Source organism: Diabrotica undecimpunctata, chromosome 1 (genome assembly GCF_040954645.1).
Source record: "Diabrotica undecimpunctata isolate CICGRU chromosome 1, icDiaUnde3, whole genome shotgun sequence".
Classification (NCBI taxonomy): Eukaryota; Metazoa; Arthropoda; class Insecta; order Coleoptera; family Chrysomelidae; genus Diabrotica; species Diabrotica undecimpunctata.
The window spans coordinates 30,608,874-30,631,252 of record NC_092803.1 but is presented as its reverse complement, the minus strand read 5'-3'; positions in this window follow the sequence as shown (position 1 = coordinate 30,631,252).

The following is a 22,379-nucleotide window of genomic DNA, read 5'->3' as shown; positions in this document are numbered from 1 at the left end:
GGAAGACATTCTAAACAGTGAAGAGTTTTGGAAAGATTTGGAAGATGCCGATGAAACGACAGATACTCTCCAAGAAGTAGAAAATAAGGAGCAAGCTGCACACAAATTATTTAACTATTCAAGTGAAAGTGACAGCGATGAAATAGACAATGAAATTTACACTGAACACGACTCTGATAGTGAATTTGAGGTTGAACTATTGCATGAAAACACCTTAGACAGAGATGATGCCACGAATAACGCTTCAAGTAACAAAACAGCTACTTTGAACATTTCAAGATTAGCTTGGTATGGAAAAGATTCTACAAAATGGGCAAAACAATCGCCAAAAAGGTCCAAAGTAAAATCTCATAACATTATAAGAGTTTTACCAGGACTGAAAGGTTCTACCCGTCAGAATCCACCACTGTGTCCTAAAGAAGCTTGGAAATTATTAATAACTGATGACATGTTAGAAAATATTGTTGAACATACCAACACAAGAATTGACATAGTATCCTCAAATTACGCTACATTCAAACGACGTAAAAACTCTCTCTCAAAATTTGCCCCAACTTTCATTGAAAGAGCAGATAAAATTGAGATAGAAGCTTTTATTGGACTTTTATTTATGCAAGGTATATTTAAGTCTAACCATGAAGATTTAAAATCATTATGGGCAACAGATGGTACAGGGAGGGATTTGTTTAGATGTTCGATGTCACTTGCTCGATTCTTATTTTTGATAAGCTGTTTAAAATTCGACAATCATCTTACAAGGTCTGAAAGAGTGAAAACTAATAAATTGGCAGCTATATCCAACCTATTTAAAACTTTTGTAAAAAACTCCCAACAGAACTATGTTCCAGGTCCTCACGTAACAGTAGATGAAATGCTGGTACCATTCAGGGGAAGGTGTGCATTTAGAATGTACATACCTAATAAACCTGCGAAATATGGTATAAAAGTGCAGATCTTAGCCGATTCCCGAACACACTACATGTATAACGCGGAGGTCTATATAGGAAAAATTCTCCAACAGAAACAAAAATCGCTATTTTCACATCCAACTGAGGTTGTTCTTCGAATGATAAAATATATTGAAAATTCCAACCGTAATTACACTGGAGATAACTGGTACACATCAATGGAATTAACCAACGAGTTACGAAAACGAGGAATTACATATGTAGGTACAGTGAAGAAAAATAAAAGAATGATTCCTCCAGAATTTATGGCCAACAGAAAGAGACCTGCTAGTTCTTCAGAGTTCGGATTTACATCAGACAATACTCTGGTATCATATGTCCCAAAAAAGGGAAAATCTGTTGTTTTAATATCATCAATGCATCACGACAGTACTGTTGATCAGAGCACTGGGAAACCCGAAATAATTATGTTTTATAACCAATCCAAAGCAGGTATAGATGCTTTGGACGAAAAATGTGCAACATATTCCACTTCTCGAAGGACCTGTCGATGGCCTATGGCAATTTTTCACTGTATTTTAAATGTGTCTGGTGTAAACAGCCGAATAATATATCAGTTTTCCCGAGGAAAAGAAATATCCCGTTACAGTTTTTTAAAAGAACTAGGCATTGCACTGTACACGCCACATATGAAGAAAAGACTTTACAACGTAAATATACCCCGAAAACTTCGATGTCTCGCAGCGAATATCCTTGGAGTAGATATAGATGACACACCTGCACCATTGCCAATACAGAATATATCTAAAAGAAAGAGATGCGCAATTTGTCCCGGAAAAAAATACCGGAAAACAAATACATACTGTTTTGTGTGCAAATTACCTATATGTTTACAATGTGCTCTAAAAATATGCCCAAATTGTAAATAGGAATTTATTTTACATTAAATTAGTTTACCGTTATATAAAAAAGTGTTTATGACTTAAAATAAATGTATTAGCTAATGTTTTTTCTTTATTTCAGAATTTTAAACCCGTCAATAGCAGCTGCGAGATAACTTTTTGTCGGTAGCAGTTACGGGTTAAAGGAACTTTTTACGTTGGAATTACTTTAAATACAAAATACGGAGCATTATCGTCGTAATAAACCTCCATGGCCGCAGCATATGTTAGAAGATATTGATTGAAATGAAAGATGCATACTGAGTGGAACTGGTGATCAAACAGAAGCCCAAAAAAATTCGCCATTAACAAGATTTAGATGCAATATTTGTCAAAAAAGTTATTGCTTATCTCGTTTCTTTGTAGTTCATTAGTGTACTAAATAAATGTATATTATTTCGCTAAAATTTATTGTATTTTTTATTATTAATATTCCTTTTTTAACTTTGTAGTACAATTTTTAATAAAAAATAATAAATGTGTGTTTCTTTGCATAAGTTTTTATTTCTATAAATAATAATATGCGTAACAAAGCTGTTTTATTTTTATATTGTTTAATAGCCATGTGAAGCCACATGTAGCTCTCAATTCTAGAGGCCAAATGCATGTTTTGTTCTTACAGCCAGTGTACATATTATGTTCCATAAGCATTTCACGGCATTGAAAAGCATATGGGGCTTTACACAGCAGTAACGTATCTGCCTGTCCGAGGTGCATGACTGGCATCACATTCCCAGAAAGTTTGCTGTGATGCCGTAGTGGTAGCGAAGGTGTTTACTTTTAAATTTAGTACCGACAACAATAATTTAGCGATGTGCGGTATCAGTTCTATTGCAAATAAATGGTTTGCAGAACATGGAAGTCCTATTGAAATACGAACCAATTTATTGAACTCGCAGATTTTTTTATTTGAGCCACACTAGATGACAAATTAAGAAGTACCAGAAAGTACTGTAAAGAGACAAAACTAATGACCACTATGCAAACAAGAACACTGGAATACCTCAGCCACGTGATGAGGGGACCAAAATATGATATTTTGAGAGTCATAATACAGGGAGAGTTTCAAGGAAGTAGATCTGTTGGTAAAAGCCTAAATTCTTGGTTAAAAAGTCTACAAAGTTAGTATTATTGCAGATCCATTGATTTGTTTATATCAACAAGTTCAAAAACAAAAATAACCATTAAGTTTGCCATTCTCCGCAGGAAGACGACACTCTAACAAAAGAAATCAAGTGTATGAAGCGTTTATTAAGCCGCTAAAAGTAAATATTAATCTTTTTCTTCTCTAGCCTTCATTTATTTATTGTTGGACATAGGCCTTCTCCAATTGCTTCCACGCTTTTCTATCTTTTGCAATTCTCACCCACTGCTTTCTATCTACAGCTGTTATATAGTCTATTTATCTCTTTTTGGGTCTTCCCACGCTTCTTTTTGTTTCTCGATGTCTCCAGAATATCACTTTAGTTCTTTGACGTATTTTGCTGTAAGGAATTTTTAGGAATAAATAGGCATAAATATTAATACTAATAAAGATTTTGTAGACAAAGATTAAGAAGTGTATTATAATCTAACATGTCGTCAGTTACAGGCGTCTGTTGAAATAAAATTATTGAAAAATAAGTAAAAATATTGAAATTGTTATATTGACTTGGCCTATCAACATTAATTTGCTCTAGCGATAGTAATTAACAAAGCATCTTCTTTAATTTCGGCTTTGCTAAATAAATGCAAGAATTTGTTGTAAAAGAAATCGATTTTGCGTTTTTACCCCAAAACGACTGGGGTTTAAGGGGAAAAACTAAGGATAAAAGTGATAAACTTTCTTTTATCTTTTTTGGAATGCTAAAATTTTGTATTATTCAATTAGATAACTAACAAATTAGAAAAACTAAATTTAATATCAAATAAATAAAGCTTTATCCTAAGTGTTCAAAATTAGCACCGCCTACTTTTAATTAATAATATGTATGCATCCATTTTATTACTTTTTGTGTTGTATTTCTGTAAATATAGTCGGGTATTACAGAACTAAAAGCAAGTAAGACTCTCTGCATTATACCTTTCCTTGTTGTAACAGGTTTAAAAAACACCTGATTTTTACTGGACTTCCAAATGCCAAAATCTAAAGGAACCAAGTCAGGACAGCGACCTGGCCAACGAAATGTACTTCGATTGGTAATATATCTATTATCAAACGTGTTGTGTAAAGATGTTAACAAACACTTCCAAAGGCACGGAAGGGGCTTCATCTTACTGAAACCAAGCTGAAGCACTTCATTTCTCAAATTGTGTAATGCCGGTTGTATGGTTGCTTCTAAAGGTGGCAATATCTTTTACCATAAAAATTTCCATCGTAAAATTTTAATGCGAAAATTTTATTTACTCTTACTGTACAAAAAACTCCAACCATATTGTAAATAACGTTACTTACTAACATCTGAATTTTTAGAATAATTATTTCAAATAAATAATCGATTTTTGCTAAATTTTGCATCATGAGATCATATAAATTTTCTTATGAAGTTTTCATCCTCTTGGGTCTTCATTAAAACCATTCACAATTACACCCTTCAAGGAACATCACATAGATGTAAGTTTTGCATCAAATGGTATAAAAATAGTTTCTATTTGGGTTTTCTTTTAAATACGATGAATTGTTCTCGTCTGCCAAGTACGATATCATAATCTCTAAAGAAAGGCATTTGGAGAAGCTGTAATGCAACCCAAAATATTAGTTCCGTTTACGTTATTGTCCATTAGTGTTTTATTTTTTATAATTTTTGTGTTAAATTAGACAAACTAATTTTTTAAGCAATCTTCTTACAATATCACCAGTTGCATTTAAAGTTGCTTTTAAAGTTTAATAAAAAGATTTAAAAAATTACCATTAGTAGATTTGACATTATTTACTATGATATAAAAGCTGATAAAGAAAACTGTCCGAGAAATACTGTATATTAAATTAACGTTCTATCAAATTTTTAACAGCCATGGCCTACCCTTTACTAATATTGAAATAATTGTGTTGTTATGATTTAACTTAGATAATGGAATATCTCAAAAGTGGTTGAATTTATGTATACAGAATATAAATAAATTGGCTTACAGGCCAGACCGACTTAAGATGGTCTTTACATTTTAGCTTATAAAACTTACACTAAATGTTTTTTGCTGCCACAGTAACGACGCGACGTTTAACTTTAAAAAAATTACTTAACGTTATTTTATACAACTAAACGCTTTCTGGCATCGCGATTACGATCTTATCGTCTTAAGTGCTATCATCCCATACAGTAACAATAAAAGTTGTTTCTTTATAAACATTATTTTTAAATCATCAAAAGACACATTTAGATCAAAATGATCAACTTGATAATTTTATGTTAAATACAATATATTTCATATTTCAGTAATTTAATATCCCCTTCAGTTTGAAATTTTGTTATCTTTTTGTGCGCAGAAACACGTTTATTTCCCTATTGTTCTAATACTTTTCTTTTGTCTCATAGATGTATCGTCTAAAAAGCAACCATAAGAATAAAACTAATTTAGAAGTATTGTCAGATGAACAATTATTCGAATTTATTGATTCTGTTAAAAGGGACGGTATCATTTATAGTGGTAACGATAATGCTTAAAGCTGATGCATTTGTAAATGATATAAATTTTTCACTGGATATTAGCAAAGTTGATCAACCAACACATTCTTTAACATTAGTATTGAATCATATAGCCACCGAAACATTTGAAGTACAAGAACCATCTACATTTACTTCTACCATGCATGTTTTAAACTAGCCAAAAGAGCTCGATCTTTATTGCCAACTCTTAAACTACTGGGCCATTAATTCAACCAAATGATAGTGACTTTACTGAAGTAGGTAAGATTATATAAAACATATAAAACATATAAAACATATAAAACATATAAAACATATAAAACATATAAAACATATAAAACATATAAAACATATAAAACATAGTTAGCTATACTGTCTTATTTATCACAGCTTTGAATATAATATAAAAAAACTCGAAAGAGCTATCCAAATTCACGTGACGTAATTGCTCAATGCGTTTACATGTATATTAGGTGGCTTTTCGTAGCGATTCGTCCCTTCCTAGGACAATGAAATAGCTTCAAACACCGATGCAATTATTTCTTTATTTTTCTAACGACGACATTATTAAACTGATTGCTGAAGGGCCAAACCGTTGTGATTTACAAAAAAAATATAAACACAACATGCAGCACAATTGCAGACGAAATAAGACATTATATTGGTATAACGTTATACATGTCTATATATCGCTATTCCGACATAGATAGTTATTGGGGATAATACTTTTGCGGCAATTCCAACCAAAACGATTGATTTCCATCAAGAAGTATCTATCATTTCAACATTAATCACAACGAAAGAAGAAAGGTGAACCAGGATATGATTTATTATTTCGGATTTGTAAGCTAGATAACAAACTGAATAATAGATTGGATTCCATTTCCAAAACGGCTAGACTTTGTGTTGATAAACAGATGTGCTTTACAAAAACGAAACATTGTTTGTCTTTATTAGTCCTGCTTGGTACAACAGATCTAGAAACAACATCAAATGTTGTGGTTTATTTATCACAAACGATTCCTAATTTCGTGCATCTTGTATTTTGACAACTTTTATACTTCACTTCCTTTTTTGGTATATTTACATGCAACTTATAGTTTGGGCACAGCAAGAGGTAATTAAATTTTCCGTAGTTTTTATTATTCAAAATGACACATGCATGCTTTAATTTTTTGTTGTTCTAATCGTATACCAGCGTATAAACTGCCGACTGAGAGTAAAGTAAATAAATAAAGTAAAGGGTTTTCCATAGAATACATGACCTTAAGTTATGGGATTGACGTAAGCTATTATGGAAGGATAACAATATTGTGTCCGCCAGGCATCGACATATACTTAACCTTTTATAAGAACCACTTCAAATCAACAAAAAGCAAAAGTACCTTGGTATGACAGGAAGCAAAATAAACACATCGAAGTAGATTGTCTACAAATTATACGCGAACATAATGCTCATAGGGTTGGAGTCAATTTGATGGATGGCGTTATGGGTCGATATCACATATGAGTTAAAAGCAGAAATATTATGATGTGCCAAAAAGGCTAATAATTTTAGTGACCATTCCAAAGAGGAGAGGATTTTATCTCTTCCACAATTTCGTAAAGAGATAGCATCTGGCCTTGTTTCTTTCAAAGAAAAACAAAATATAGGTCGACCATTATCAGCTCAAAATGGTAAACCTGGTTCTTCTAGTAAAACTAGTTCATCTGATGTTGGAAAAAGAGCGGTTCATCTAGTTGCTGATGTATGTTTTAATTGTGATAAACATTCTCCAGTTTGGGTAAATATAAAAGGCAAGAAGAGGTGTTAGCTGTGTAAAAAATCTGTTCTATTTTGATTTCTTTCTGTATTTGTTTATACCTTTGTTCGTTTTTTCCTTTCATTATTCTCCGATTGTCCATGAGAAGAGGGATCTTATCAGTCATCCACCTTTGCTTTATTTTTGGTTTTTCTTTAGTCAGAATTTTCTTCACAGGACCTGTTATCGCCATTTTTACGTTTTGCCATTTTTTATCTATGTTGTTCGTTGTCTGAGATGTTTCCTTTTCATAAAGTATTTTGAAATTATTATTAATACATTTTTGCAATTTCTCCTTTACCTCCAGGTTACATAAATGACTGACGTCTATCTGATTTGCTCTTCTTTTCTGCTCCAATCTTTTTAGTTGAATACTCATTTGCGCTATTAGAGGGTTATGGTCTGAAAAGACATCTGCGCCTGGGTAAGCTTTAACGAATTTTAAGGAGTTTCTGTATCGTTCGTTTATCAGTAAAAAATCAATCTGGTTTCGAATTATTCTTTCGCCATTATCCTGGGGTGATTTCCACGTATAAAGTCTTCTCTTTGGTAAGTTGAAGAATATATTAGATGCAATTATGTTATTCTCCTGGCAGAATTGAAGTAATCTGTCACCTTGTTCATTTCTTTTACCGAGTCCGTATTCTCCTACATGTTTTCCACTTTTTCCTTTACCAATTTTTGAGTTAAAATCACCTAGAATTACGGTAATGTCTCGTGGTTTCGTCGATTTTAATATTTGATTGATTTCTTCGTAGAATTGTTCAATTTCGTCCTCGGATTTATCTGCAGTAGGTGCATAGATCTGTATGATATTTAGTTTACTTGTGTTTGTTTGTAATTGAAGAAATAAGAGCCGATCTGATACTGGAGTAAAATTAATGACCGATTGCATCATAGACTTAGATACGAAAACTGCTACGCCGTGTCTGTGTTGGGTACTACTGTTTCCGGAGTAATATACCATGCCATTTGTTGTCGAAAAACTGCCAGAATTTGGCCACCTTGCTTTACTAATGCCTAGAATGTCGACATTTAATCTTTGCATTTCTTGTATTATATTATGCATTTTGCCTGGATCATACATACTCCTAACATTCCATGTACCAATTTTTAATACTCTCTTGGGTGTTTTTCTATTTTTTTTTTGGAGTGGTATTTAGTACTTCACAGGGATTTTGCTGGTTGACGACCCGGGAGGCCCTGTGGTCTTCGTGTGATATACCTCTTCGTGTGATATACCTATAAGATACTTTAGCCTATATTTACTTGAAAAAAAAAATATATCAACCTCAACAGATAATTTTTACGATCTTGCCTGTAAAGGGTTAGAATATAGTGGAAAATGTAATAAAATACAGGGTGTTTTATTTAAAATAAGCAACTTATAAATGATTTAAATTGTGCATGTTCTCAGTTAAGTTTAAAACACCCTGTATGAAATATCAATGAGACACATTGGGTTAACGGGCACGTAGTTGTTGTTTATTGGTTACAATATTTCGCATTACTTACCTTGTTGTTAAAGGAGATACCGTTATTTTAGTTATAGTTTTAATTAAAACTTGTTGCGTCACACCCTGTAGGTATAATATCTCAAAAATAATAAGACAGTTAAAGAAATTTAAAAAAAATGGGCGTAAATGGGCTAAAGTAAGCCGTATGTAACAAAATAAGACGCAAGATCTCAAGACGACACCCTTAAAGAAGCCGTAATGCATAAAATATTATACGCTCTATTATTTACAAATGAAAGTCAAGTCACAAAGGGCATCGAGCAAGTTTCTAAGTTAATTTCAAACCATTTTAGCTCATCACATTTTGCACGTTAACAGAAAAGCAACGCGGCTGCGAAAGTTTCGCCGTTTATCAAGCGTAATATGTAAATTTCCCGGCAAATGCCTATTTTAATATGCATTTCAAATTGTTAAAAAGACTTAATGAGGTCTTTATAGCAACTTTAAATTGCTTGTTGTTTATTTTTTCAAAATATACGTCGCAACTATTAAAATAGTTATTGTCTATCAAATTGTAAGTTTAATTTATGGTGGATGTAGCATTCGCCATATTTGTAAATATCTAATTCGACACCTAATATCGACGGTGGAAAAGCACAACACTTGAAGCGCTAGTTTTTAAACTTTACAGGAGAGCCAAATAAAGTTAATTTTAGAATGATAGATATAAATAAAAATAAGTGGCGTTTATGATTTTAGTCAAGATATAAAATAAGGCAAAAAAATTTAATGTACACGCAGACACTTTATTTGGGTAAGACAAAGGGCAATTTCCTTAGTCAATTTTATACGTACAAAAAATAATAATCAAGCACACTACATGTTACAATTTTATAAAACTTGTTTCCCGAAGTATCTCGATCCAGACTTTTTACCTTGGTTAGGCTTATGCGCCTCTTCAAGGATGTGACCAATTTGTTGGTTTAAAACTTCAATTTCATGTTGCCGCTCTCCAAGACAGAGCGTGGTAGTAGCTGTAAGGCCGGAGTGTCAGAAGAATTGTGTCACCTTTTTGGATGCCGTATGGACCAAGCCTGCTACTAAGTACAAGTTCAATGGGAAAACGGTCCTTGTCAGAGTGTTGGCCTCTTGTTTTGTTTGGTTTTAAACGCGTGGAGGATAGATGTGGCTATGTCCTTACCTAGGATCAGGTATCGTTGTGCAATGAGATTGGGAAACCACAGAAAACCACTCTTTCTCTGTCTTGTGATTTTAATTCGACTCTTAAGGAGTGTGTGTGGTGTTCACTGTTTAATGTTTGATGTTGTGAATATGTGTGTTTATAGGATTGTTGGGTTAGTGTAGTCATTGAAGAGTGGTTTAAAAATGTAAGTAGATTTTAAGTTTTATTAAAAGATGTACACGGCAAGTAATTCTTGCTTTATTTCAGGTGTACTGGATGATCCAACTTGTGAGAATACATTGGATGATTTAGTAATAACCCTAGTACTAGTTGGCTATGGTGACTCTAAAAGACAAGGTGAATACTGTATCCTTAAAAATTACTTTGGCACGTTTTGGGGAAATTACGGATACCTTTGGTTAAGGAGAAATAAGAATAATCTATGCGGCGTTGCTACTTCAGCTGTTATTCTAATTAGAGGTGTGCTTATTAGTTCTTTTAGACGAACTAGTTCAAGAGAACTATTTCACAAAAATGAACTAGTTCAGTGAACTAGTTCGCGAAAGAACTATTTGTAGGACCGAAATCGAAATCCAACCCTAACATAACTGGTTGCCAGATGTCTCGTCTTATCATCACACAAGCTCGGCGCCGGCCGCGCGTTTTCTTCGGTTTTCAGTCAGTCTTTCACTCTTTCACTACCGTACAAGTAGTTCGGGTTCGGAACCATTTCTTTCGATCGTATGTTTAGGTTTAAATGTTTTAAATTTATTTCTCAAATGTTTTGCAAATAACATTTTTTTTTATTTGCAAAAAATTATTAAGATTTGTTTTTTATTAACCGTTTTAAATATAAATATGGTTCACGTATGATTTATTTTTATATTTACGTATATTTAAACTCATAGGTATCTATATTAGGTTATTTCTAAAAGAACCTTACAAAAAAAATCAGTAAATTTTCTAGGAACATTAAATAACACATATTCATTCTCACTTTTACATAAAATTATATTTTATGTAGATGCATCAATCACTTTAACCACAACTTAAAATTGTTATTTCAAAATTACAATACGAGAAACAACACAGCATGTCAACGTTCAAGCCAATGCATGGGCATAAGATCCGAACCATTATGATATTAAGATAAGACTGTTTATGTTATTGTCACATTCATAAGAATTATGATCTGTTATCTGAGGCTAATCGACACTTCTTTTTTTAAACTAGTCAGTCCATCCCATTCTCAAAATAATAAATATATGATCTCATTCATTCATTATTTTCTTCTTTAAAAGTTGAGACAAATTTATAATGCAAATCGTTCGCAGCGAACTAGTTCTATGAAAATTAATGAACTAGTTCAATTAGTTCAGTTGAAAGAATCGTTCATTTGAACTATTTCGATGGTGAACTACACATCTCTAATTCTAATCCTTGAATATTAATTTTAATAAATACAAAATATAACACATGTTAAACAATATTTGAATAGTTTAAATAAATTTATACAAAATAACATTTTTGTACATTTTTTTTATTTAAAGAGACAATGTCGCATCCACCCAAAGGTTATGAGCGACATTCCTGTAACATATGTAATAATATTAAATTTAACATTAGTAACAATCAATTATTGTAACAATTAATTAGAATTTGTGAACAATTGAACATTTGTAACAATTTCTTGCTTCTTAAAGTGCCCTCTCCACAATGGAGGTTGGCTACTACAATTTTAAAATCTTCTCTATCTTCAGCTGTTCTTATTAGCTGTTCAAAATTTAGCCCTGTCCATTGTCGGATGTTTCTGAGCCACGATAGTCTTTTCCTTCCTAGGCCTCTCTTGTAACAATTAATTAAGTTAAATTTGGCAAGGACACAATTTGAGGTTCAGAGGTCCAGAGGTGCAGGGACGTCAATTGTGATGTACATATATATATATATATATATATATATATATATATATATATATTTGTTTTATCGATTAAAAAAGGCATTTGATGGAGTAAAACATGGCAGTCTCATACCCATCTTGAAAGAAGCCGGCTTGGATGATAGAGACTTGCGAATTATCTATAATTTATATTACAACCAAACTGCCAAGATTAAAGTGGATGACCAGTTAACAGAGACAATCTTCATAGATATATAGATTATATAATAGATATAATAGTGATATTTAACATGTACTCGGAGCGTATCTTCCAGCAAGCACTGGGACAAGTAGAGGACGCGGTAGTTTTTGCAGATAACCCAGATGGTTGACAAACAATAATGTCGCGCATATCAGATATAAGTCGAAAATATGGGCTGGATCGCAATATGAAAAGCACAGTTTGCATGGTAGTTAGTAAGCGCGAAATATTAAATACACATATTTTAGTAAACCAACAGCCTATTGACAGGGTAAATAGCTACACATATCTTGGTACTAACATAGAAAGTCAATGGGACCTTTCCAATGAAATTCCCATGAAGTCTCTTTTCAGAAATCAGGATTTACCACTTAGTACAAAAATCTCTATTATCAGATGCTATGTATTATCTACATTATTATACGGAGTAGAGCTATGGACGCTCTCAGAAGCTTCTTTAGGAAAGCTCGAGACTGTCGAGATGTGGTGTTACAGGTGAATTATACGAATTTCATAGAAGGATCGTTTGACTAATATTGAGATCCCACGCAAGAATTCAAGATCACTAACACAATTAAATAGCGCAAATTAGAATATATTGGACATGTTATGAGAAATAAACAGAGATATAGCTTATTGCAACTCATTCTTCAGGGGAATGTATGTGGAAAGAGACGATTAGTGAGAAGAATCTTAGCTTCAAAACCTAAGGAAGTGGTTCAATACGTTTACAACCAGAGTATTTCGAATAGTTGCAAGTAAAGTTAGGATAGCTATGCTGATCGCCAACATCCGGAACGGATAGGCATCCTAAGAAGGAGAAAAAGTTTATCTCTTTATCTCTGAAAAATATGGCAATTAAAGATCTTATGTAGGATATGCACGTCTGATTTATGGCTATCTGATGACATGTTCAGAACCAAAATGTCAGCACTGTAATACGGACTCTTCGAACCTTTGACATATATTTTATATTGTGTTTATCTTCTTCTTCTTCCTTTGCCCTATCCGTTTCGGACGTTGGCTATTAACAAGGCTATTTTAACTTTGTTTACGGCACCTCTGAACAGTTCGGTCGATGTTAGTCCGAACCATTGTCGCAGGTTATGCATCCATGAGTGTCGTCTTCTTTCCGGTTCCCTCCTACTGTCGATTCTTCCTTGGACTATTAACTGTAGCAGCCGGTACTTAGTATGCCTCCTGACATGTCCGAAGTACTCAAGCTTCCGTTTCTTTACGGTGAAGATTATTTCTTTGCTTTTGCCTATTCTCTGCATTACTTCCACGTTAGTGATGTGGTCTGTCCAGGATATCCGAAGAATACGGCGATATATCCACAGCTCAAAGGATTCTAGTTTCTTCAGGGTGGCTTCCGTTGTGGTCCATGCCTCTGCTCCATAGAACAAGACCGGGAAGACATAACACTTGACCAGTCTTAATTTTAGTTCCAATGAGATTTTGATTGTGAACCACTTTTTCATATTGTTGAACGCGTTTCGCGCTTTTTCAATTCGTGATATTATTTTTGTTGACTGGTCCCATTTTGTGTTGACTGTGGTTCCAAGGTATGTGTATGTCTCCACTTGTTCTATTTTTCGGTTGTTTAATGTCAATTGCATCGGAGGTTGTTGTGTTCTGCTGATGAGCATGCATTTAGTTTTGGTTGTATTGAGTTCTAAACCATATTCTTGACTTGCTGTGTGTATGCTTTGCATGAGTCTTTGAAGCTCGTTGCAGTCATTTGCGATAATAACTGTGTCGTTAGCATATCTAATATTATTGATTACCTCTCCGTTTACTTTGATACCCTCCGAAACTTCTCCCAGTGCTTCTCTGAAGATTTGTTCAGAGTATATATTGAACTGGAGCGGCGAGAGGACGCATCCCTGTCGTACACCCTTTTTAATATCTATCTTCCCACTGTGTAAGTTGCCCATTTTTATCTCAGCACTTTGGTTCCAATAGAGACTGGTTATTATGCGCAGATCCTTGCCATCAATATGCATCTTCCTGAACATTTCCATGAGTTTATCATGTTTGACCTTGTCAAACGCCTTGGAGAAGTCAATGAAGCACAAGTGGACGTCCTTGTGCATGTCTCTGCATCTTTGAATTAAAACTTGCAGACTGAAGATCGCCTCTCTTGTGCCCAATGCGCTTCGGAATCCGAACTGTGACTCCGATATATTTGCTTCGCATTTGTTATATATTCTATTGTGTATGATTTTGGTGAAAACTTTGGTAATGTGATTTATCAAGCTTATTAAGCGGTGTTGATCACAGTGTTTTGCACTTGGTGTTTTAGGTATGGCTACAAAGGTCGATCGAAGCCATTCCTCCGGAATCTCCCCTTTGTCGTAAAAGGTGTTAAAAAGGCCTGTCAGAAAATCGAGGAAGTGGTCATCCGTTTCGCATAGGAGTTTTATGATCTCGCTCTGTATGTTGTCGGGACCTGGTGTTTTGTCGTTTTTAAGCGATGAAATGGCTTTTTTCACTTCAGACCTTAGTATTTCGGGTCCAGTCATGTCGTCATCTTGGTCCACTGTCGCTCTGCGTTTATCGTTAAAAAGTCGTTCTACGTAATCTTTCCATGTGTCAATGAGCTTCAAGTCGTCTGATATAAGGTTACCGTCTGCGTCTATTAGTGTCGGGTGGGGATTATTGGTTTTCTTTTTAGTTGTTAATTCTTTGATCTTTTTGTGCATGTTGTGGTAGTCATATCTTCTGTCGCACTCTTCGATTTCATCGCATTTCTCCTTCAGCCAGCGCTCCTTCGCTTCCTTTATCTTTGTTTTTATATTGTGACTTGTTTCTTGATACTTCACTTGATTTTTGCATTTGTGTTGTCTTCTTTCTTCCATCATATCAAGGATTTCATCCGTCATCCATTCTTTTTTCTTTACGCGCTTCTGTAACAGAAGTGTCTTGTTTGTCATTTCAACAGCTCTTTTTATTTCTTCCCATTTAGCAACTGCGTCTTGTGCGGGTTCACTCAAGTTTCCAATGTTTCTTCTTAAAGATTCCTGTACTTGTTGTTTAATGTTGGGATCCTTTAATTTCCTAATGTTTATCTTGGTTTTGTTAGGCTTCCCTTCTATACGTTTTAGTTTGATTCCTAGTTTTCCCACCACTGGGTTGTGATCCGATTGAGCGTCAGCCCCGGGATAGGTTTTCACTGATGTGATTGAGTTTCTGAATCTTTTTGGTATGGCAATGAAGTCGATCTGGTTTCTTACATTTGTTTCTTTCGAGTCTGCTGGCGACTTCCAGGTGTAAAGTCTGCGAGGGGGCAGTTTAAAAAAAGTATTAGTTATTAATAGTTTTTGTTCCTGACAGAAGCGTATGAGACGTTCCCCTCTCTCGTTTCTAGTTCCTAATCCGTGACCGCCCACAACGTTTGACACCTTACCTCTGCCGACCTTTGCATTGAAGTCGCCCATTATTAATGTCACTTCGCTTTTCTTGGTCATTCTCATCAGGGTCTCCAGTTGTTGGTAAAATTCTTCCACAATCTCGTCATCTTTGTCTGCTGTTGGCGCGTATACTTGTATGATATTTAGATCGAGTGGATATGCTTTCAGCTGAAGGAGTGACATTCTGTCTGAGAAGGGAGTGTATGCTTTTACTGCACTTTTTATAGATGGGGACACGATTACGCCTACTCCATTTCTGTGTGTCTTAGTGACATTTCCGGAGTAGTAGATTGTGTGGTTTCAAATTGTACATTGCCCAGAGTTAGGCCACCGAGTTTCACTGACTCCTAGTATATTAATGTCTAGTCTTTCCATCTCTTTGACGATATTGTGCGCTCTGCCGCTTTCATACATGGTTCGCACATTCCATGTAACAATCTTTATCCTCCCGGGGATTCTTCGCACCCTATGCCCATCTAAGGGCTGCCGGGGACTTGGGGCCATTTCTACTTTGTCGCTTGCCATGTTAACTATACTAGGGATATCTTATAGATCTTTAATGCGGTAGTTTCCCGTTGCTTTCCGCATCTCCATGCCGTTGATCAATCTTGATTCCTCCGCCTTTAGAGGTAATTTCTCGCCTCTAGGACAACGGGTTGCCCTACCACTTGTCAATTCTTCCACCCGAAGCTGTTGACCGACAAGTGGGGGACTACTTATACCGGTAGTCATTCGGTGAAATTTTCGACATATCTGTCTACCCTCACTTAGTTTAGCCTGCAGACCAATGCAGTTGCCCGGGGTGTGGCGCGTGGAGCCATAAGTGAGAGTTAGGTGTCTTATGAGGACCAGTTATCAAGAACCATCTCCCGTCTATGACGCTCGATGTGGTCGTTCCGATAAAAGGTGCTACCTCTATAACACAACCCTACACCTCATTGTGTTTATCGAACATCCTTTTTATACCAAAATTCGCCAACAACTTGGCATAAATCCTATTTTTTAAGGCTGTTTTATCAGTGCAACAAAACCTAGGGACAGTGTTTTCTCTGTTATTTACCGAGAAAATGTCTTGAAATTTGGACACGTTATTTGAAATTATGTTGCCCTTAAACTGATGGTTTTACTTTTTTTATTTTTTTAAAACTTCTGTTGAAAAACTGCATTATACTGTTTAACGCTCTATTATAACCAAACTTTTTACGCCTATCACTTGGAAGAGTTTTTTTTCTGTAATTGTTGATTTTCTTTTACCTTTCTATGTCCAGTAATAATCGAGAAAAGCGTGTTCCAACTTTGAAGAAAATTGCTAAAAAATACTGGAATCTAATAGTGAAACTTGTTACTCATGATTGACGCTTAGTTTCATCGTTATCGCCTTCGTGACGACAAATGTCATGAACGTACGGTCAGTTAGTTCGCTTAAATCAGAATCCATTTTCAGATATTCTTGTATTTTCTACATCAACTTGCTTACTGTTTACAGTTTACAGTATTCCTAATTATTTTGAAAACATTGAAATTCTTTAGTTTACGGGCATGTTTAAGTAACATATTATTAGTTAAGTGGTATAAGTTACAACTTCTTTAGTTTACGCGTATTTTTAAGTATTACATTAGTTTTGTGATATAAGTTTTAAGTGACAAGATAAGAAATGAGTCCCAGTAAACGTCCTAGGTCAAGGAAAAGGAGAGAAATTGCACTACAGTAAGGACAGCTAGAAATAGCTCAGAAAAAATATTTTTACTTTATTGTTTGGACACCTATGGATGTCATTGTTGATAAGGTACTTATTTATCTTAGTTTATAAACGTATTAGAAACTTTTTTTTCATGTCAGAATTTTTAGAATATCCAAACACTATTTTTGTGATTACTATTATTATTATTTATGTATCATTATTTATCGTATACTTAATACCGATACCTGCTTATACTAAACTACACAAACTAATTTAAATATTTTCTAATTACAGATAGAAGCCGAGCCGGAATTTTGATAGCAAATATTGCCAAAATTGAAAAAATTTTATATTGCAAATATGTTGCCACATATCTTAAGTAGATAAATAACAAAAGTATTTTCAGTTTACTTTTTTCTTCAGAATAAAATACAAAACAGACTGTTTTAAAATAAGACAGAAAATTATACTACTATCCACGATTTGTGTTTTATTCATCAATTGGATACTCTTCTTATTTAGATTGGATTGCTCACAGTGAGTCGCCTTGAAATACTTGCCAGATACCTAAATACATTTACTATTATGATGACTTGGCAGGTACCAATTTTTAAAAGATAAATAATAATATTTTTTGTTTAATTTTTACTAGGCTAATATCAGTTTTCTCTAACTAATTGTTTATTTTTTGTGACAACAAATTGTAATTTTTTTGACAATAATATTTTTATATTATTTTAAATTTATTATAAATAAACACCATAATGTTTTTTGCAGTCACGTCTCACAAAGTTTTATTCAATACTATATTTAGCTAAGACATATAAATTAAAAATGTGATAATTCTTTTTAAATAATTATCTGCGATAATTAATCTAAAAAGGTATTCCCGACAAAACTAATTTAAATGAAGAATATTGCATTTGTTGTCATTAAACTACCCGTCCGCCGGCGCCACTGAGTAAAGATCGAAACAAGCTGTCTGGCGTAAGCAGTGTAGAAAAGTAAGTAACACGCCCAATTCAAACTGCAGTGTGCTTCAACTGCTAAAACAGCCTTAAAGATAGATATTATTTTAATGAAAATAAGCCACACCAAAATGTTAAAATAAGTTTATTGACGTTTTAGTTTTCACTTCGCACATTGTTCTTAAAATAAAAACATTAATAAAGCAAACCAATTTTGTTTTATGTTGCTTGTTAAAAAATTCTTTTAATAATTAATTTTATCTGTCCCATTTATATTAACAATTTAAGCATAAGTAGACAACTTTAAAATGATACTGCCAATTTTGCTAAGTTGCGTTTCTGGGACGACTTCATTGTAAGATAGTTCATTCGATTACATGAAATCAACTTTAACTTGAGAATACCCGTCAGAAAAAAGTCATAGCGCGTAATTCGTCTTCAAAAAGACATCCACATGCCATGATGACAGTAAAATTCTCCCGTTAGTGATTTTATAGTAAATTATGAAAAAAAAAACCAGGAAAAAACCTCATATTAAAGCTTACATTTAGTTTACTCTCAATAAACACCAAACTCTGATTTTATATGTTTGTTATTTAAAAAATATGATGTATCCTCGATATGTTATTGACTTACTATTATAATATTTTCTTTTTATTAACTTCCTCTTTTAATATGGGTAACCAGATCCTACTGCAATATGCCAGGGAATTTGCAACACAATATGTCTCATTTAGCATAATTAGAGCCGCTTCTTTAATTTTTCTCTTTTTACAATCTATTTCTTTAAGGACTACACTAAATTATTTCATTGAACCCTATGTTTATTTTCCCATGCGTGTTTACTTATTTGAGATCTATTAAATTCTCTTTTTTTAATATTAGATGTAATGTTAGAATAAGTGATTGATGTTCACTTATTCATTTAATGGCCTTGAAGTTTTATCTAAATAGAACTGATCGCATTCACAAGTTATTGTATAAAGACAATTGTTTGTTCTTTCTTGTTCATTGTTCGGTTTAGTTTTAGATAAAGTAGATCAATGTGTTTGTTGTTTTAGATGTTGTTCAAATGTTAAATTTATGTTCTATCTTTTTAAGTTTTTCTGATAATCGTTTTATGTATGGTATTGTTATTTTCCCCGTATAATTCCTTGTGTATGCTGTAGGATCTTGTTCTAAGTTGTTCTGTTCTATTTGGTTGATTGTTGAAAATTACTCCTTTATAAACGATAAAGGATATTCATTTTTTAATAAAATAGATGTTAACAAATATTTCTTTTCCAAAAACGAATTTTTGTTAGAACAAGCAATTTTGGCTCTAGCTTATCTACCGAAATTGTGATTTGATTTGTAATTTAAATATCTGTTGGTGTGTGTTGGTTTTCTATACACCTGAGTATCATATCCAGTATCGTTCTTAGAGATATAAACATCCAGGAAAGGCAGTGTGTTATTTATTCCATTTCTATGGTAAATGTTATTATCTCTTCTTTATCGTTTATATCATTTTGCAATATATCCAAAAACTCTGATTCATGAGGCTATATTGAGAATACATCATCTACATATCTCCACCATACTGTGGTATTTAAATGTTGTTTAGAAACTATATTTGCTTTAAAATCTTCCAATCTATCAATATAAATATATCGGCCAATAATGAAGATACACTAGAACCCATTGCTAGACCAAACTTTTGTTTATAGAGTTCATTATTTAGTTAAAAATATGTAATATCAGTACATAATGTCAATAACTCCATTATATCTGATATATTTTAGTCTTGTTCCAGTTGCAAATGAACTATTACTTTCTAATTTTGTCTTAACAATTTTAAAAATCTTATCTAATGGCACAATTGTAAATAAATTATTTATGTCAAAACTTACTAAAATATTATTTGAATTAAATTCAATATTTGATAATTTATTTAAAAAATGTTGTGTATTTTGTATACATTTATTATTTTTATTTGCAAATGGTTGTATAATGTTTAATAAAAATTTTGACAGTTCACTACAAGGAAAATTCATGGTACTACAAATAGGTTATGAAAATGTGAACCACAACAGAAAAGAATTTAAACCTAGAATAACAATAATAAAAACTAAGGAAGCCGAAATTAGCAATGAGCCGAATCAAATAGTGAAGAGATGGGCGGAGAATTTTACTGAGAAATTAAATAGAGGGAACCGAGAAGTAAATGACCACAGTGAAGACGTAGACAATGAGAGGGAAAAAATAATATACCAATAGAAGAAAAAGTTGCCAAGGCGATAAAAAGGTTAAATAACAACAAATCCTTTGGAGAAGATGGTATACCCCCTGAGCTGTTCAAGTATGGGGCAAACGCGGTAAAAAAATACATAATAAATCTTGTTGCATCCATTTGGAGAAAAGGAAAACTCCCAGACAGTTAGAATGTATTACAATACCTATTCACAAGAAAGGGGATCCACTAATATGTGACAACTATCGAGGCATTACCCTCTTAAATAAGGCTTACAAAGTACTGGCTTATATACTTTTGGATCGTTTACTAGTATATACTGAGAAAAAAATAGGCAAATAACAATGTGGATTCTGAAAAGAAAGGTCAACAATTGATCAGATTTTCCTTCTCAGACAAACCTTAGAAAAGACATATGAATATGGAATCGATACCCACCACCTCTTCCTAAATTTTAAAAGCGCTTATGACAGTGTAGACAGAAGCTCACTTTACAAAGCCATGGCAGAACTAGATATTTCGTCGAATCTAATAACATTGGTAAAGGCAACTCTTTCAAAAGTTAAGTACAAAAACAAAGTGTCAATGTATTTTCAAACATATAATGGATTACGCCAGAAAGACAGTCTATCGTGCCTATTGTTTAACATGCCGCTAGAAAGGGCCATAGAGAAATCACGCATAACAACCAGAGGTACGATCATGAATAGAAGTGTACAGATATTGGCCTACGCAGATAACACTGACATAGTAACACGGACAAAAAGAGACCTGATACAGACTTTTGAAACATTGAAAAAAGCCACGAAGACAATGGGACTGCAGGTCAAAGTATCCAAAACAAAATACATAAAGGTCACGAACAGCACACAAATAACGGCACCAAAAGATCTGGTGACAAAAGCATACTGTTAGGCCACTTTTAAAGAAGAATACTTAGGCACATATACGGAGGAGTACAAGAAAGCGGGATATGTCGCAGGCGCTACAATTTTGAGTTGTATCAATGCTATGAAAAATGCAACATCGTCCGGTCTATTAAAATTAATAGACTAAGGTGTCACATATTCATGTCACATACACGATAATTTAAATAAACAAATAAATAACGATGTACTATTATCTCTTATTTTAGATTAAAAAATAATTGATTTTTTTTTGGTAATATTGATTTATTGATAAATTCTGTTAATACTCTTTACTTAAATAGAGTTAGTAATTTGTTTCAATAATTTGTTGCAACGTTGTGTTAATTTTAGATAACTTTATTGTTTAAGATTTGTAGAATGCTCGGAAAATAATAAAAATGAAAAGTTGTACATTTTAAAAATTTAATTACGGAAGAGAAAGAAGTGAAGAAAGTTAAATATAAATTCCAGATCAGAGTAAAGTGGTTTGTTTGTAAACTGAAGTTGATATTAAGTGCGCGAGACTTTAATTTTATTTTACTCGGCCGAATATCTGGAAGAATCTCAAATCGTATGAGTCTTTGAAGATTACTCAATTCCAGAATAGAATACGTACCCAATACGTTTCATGCACCGAAACGATATGCATTTAAAAAAAGTTTTTATAATTACACGAATTTGGGAAATTATACATAAAACTAAAAGCCATGTTATCTGGAAAAATCAAAAAGGACGTAAAAAATCAAAGTATTAGTGGACAATCGACTCTGAGCATTCAAGGTAGAGAAAATGAAACACTGTTGTCAACTCGAATCCAGAAAAATGGAGTCCCCCAAAGATCGGTATTAAGTGTAACTTTATTTCTTGTTACAATTAATGATATCTTGGAACAATGTCAACAACCAGTTAAAAGAAGACTGTACGCAGACGATATGGTTCTCCCACCAAGAGGAACAAATCTAGAATCCACCCAAAAAATCCTTCAAAGCACATTATATAATCTCCAGAAATGGTCTGATAAAACAGGACACAGCTTCTCTAATGAAAAAGCAAAATGCTTGCTCTTCTCAAAAAAAGCGAAAAGAGGATAATCCAATTTTAATATTGAATGGTAAGAATCTGA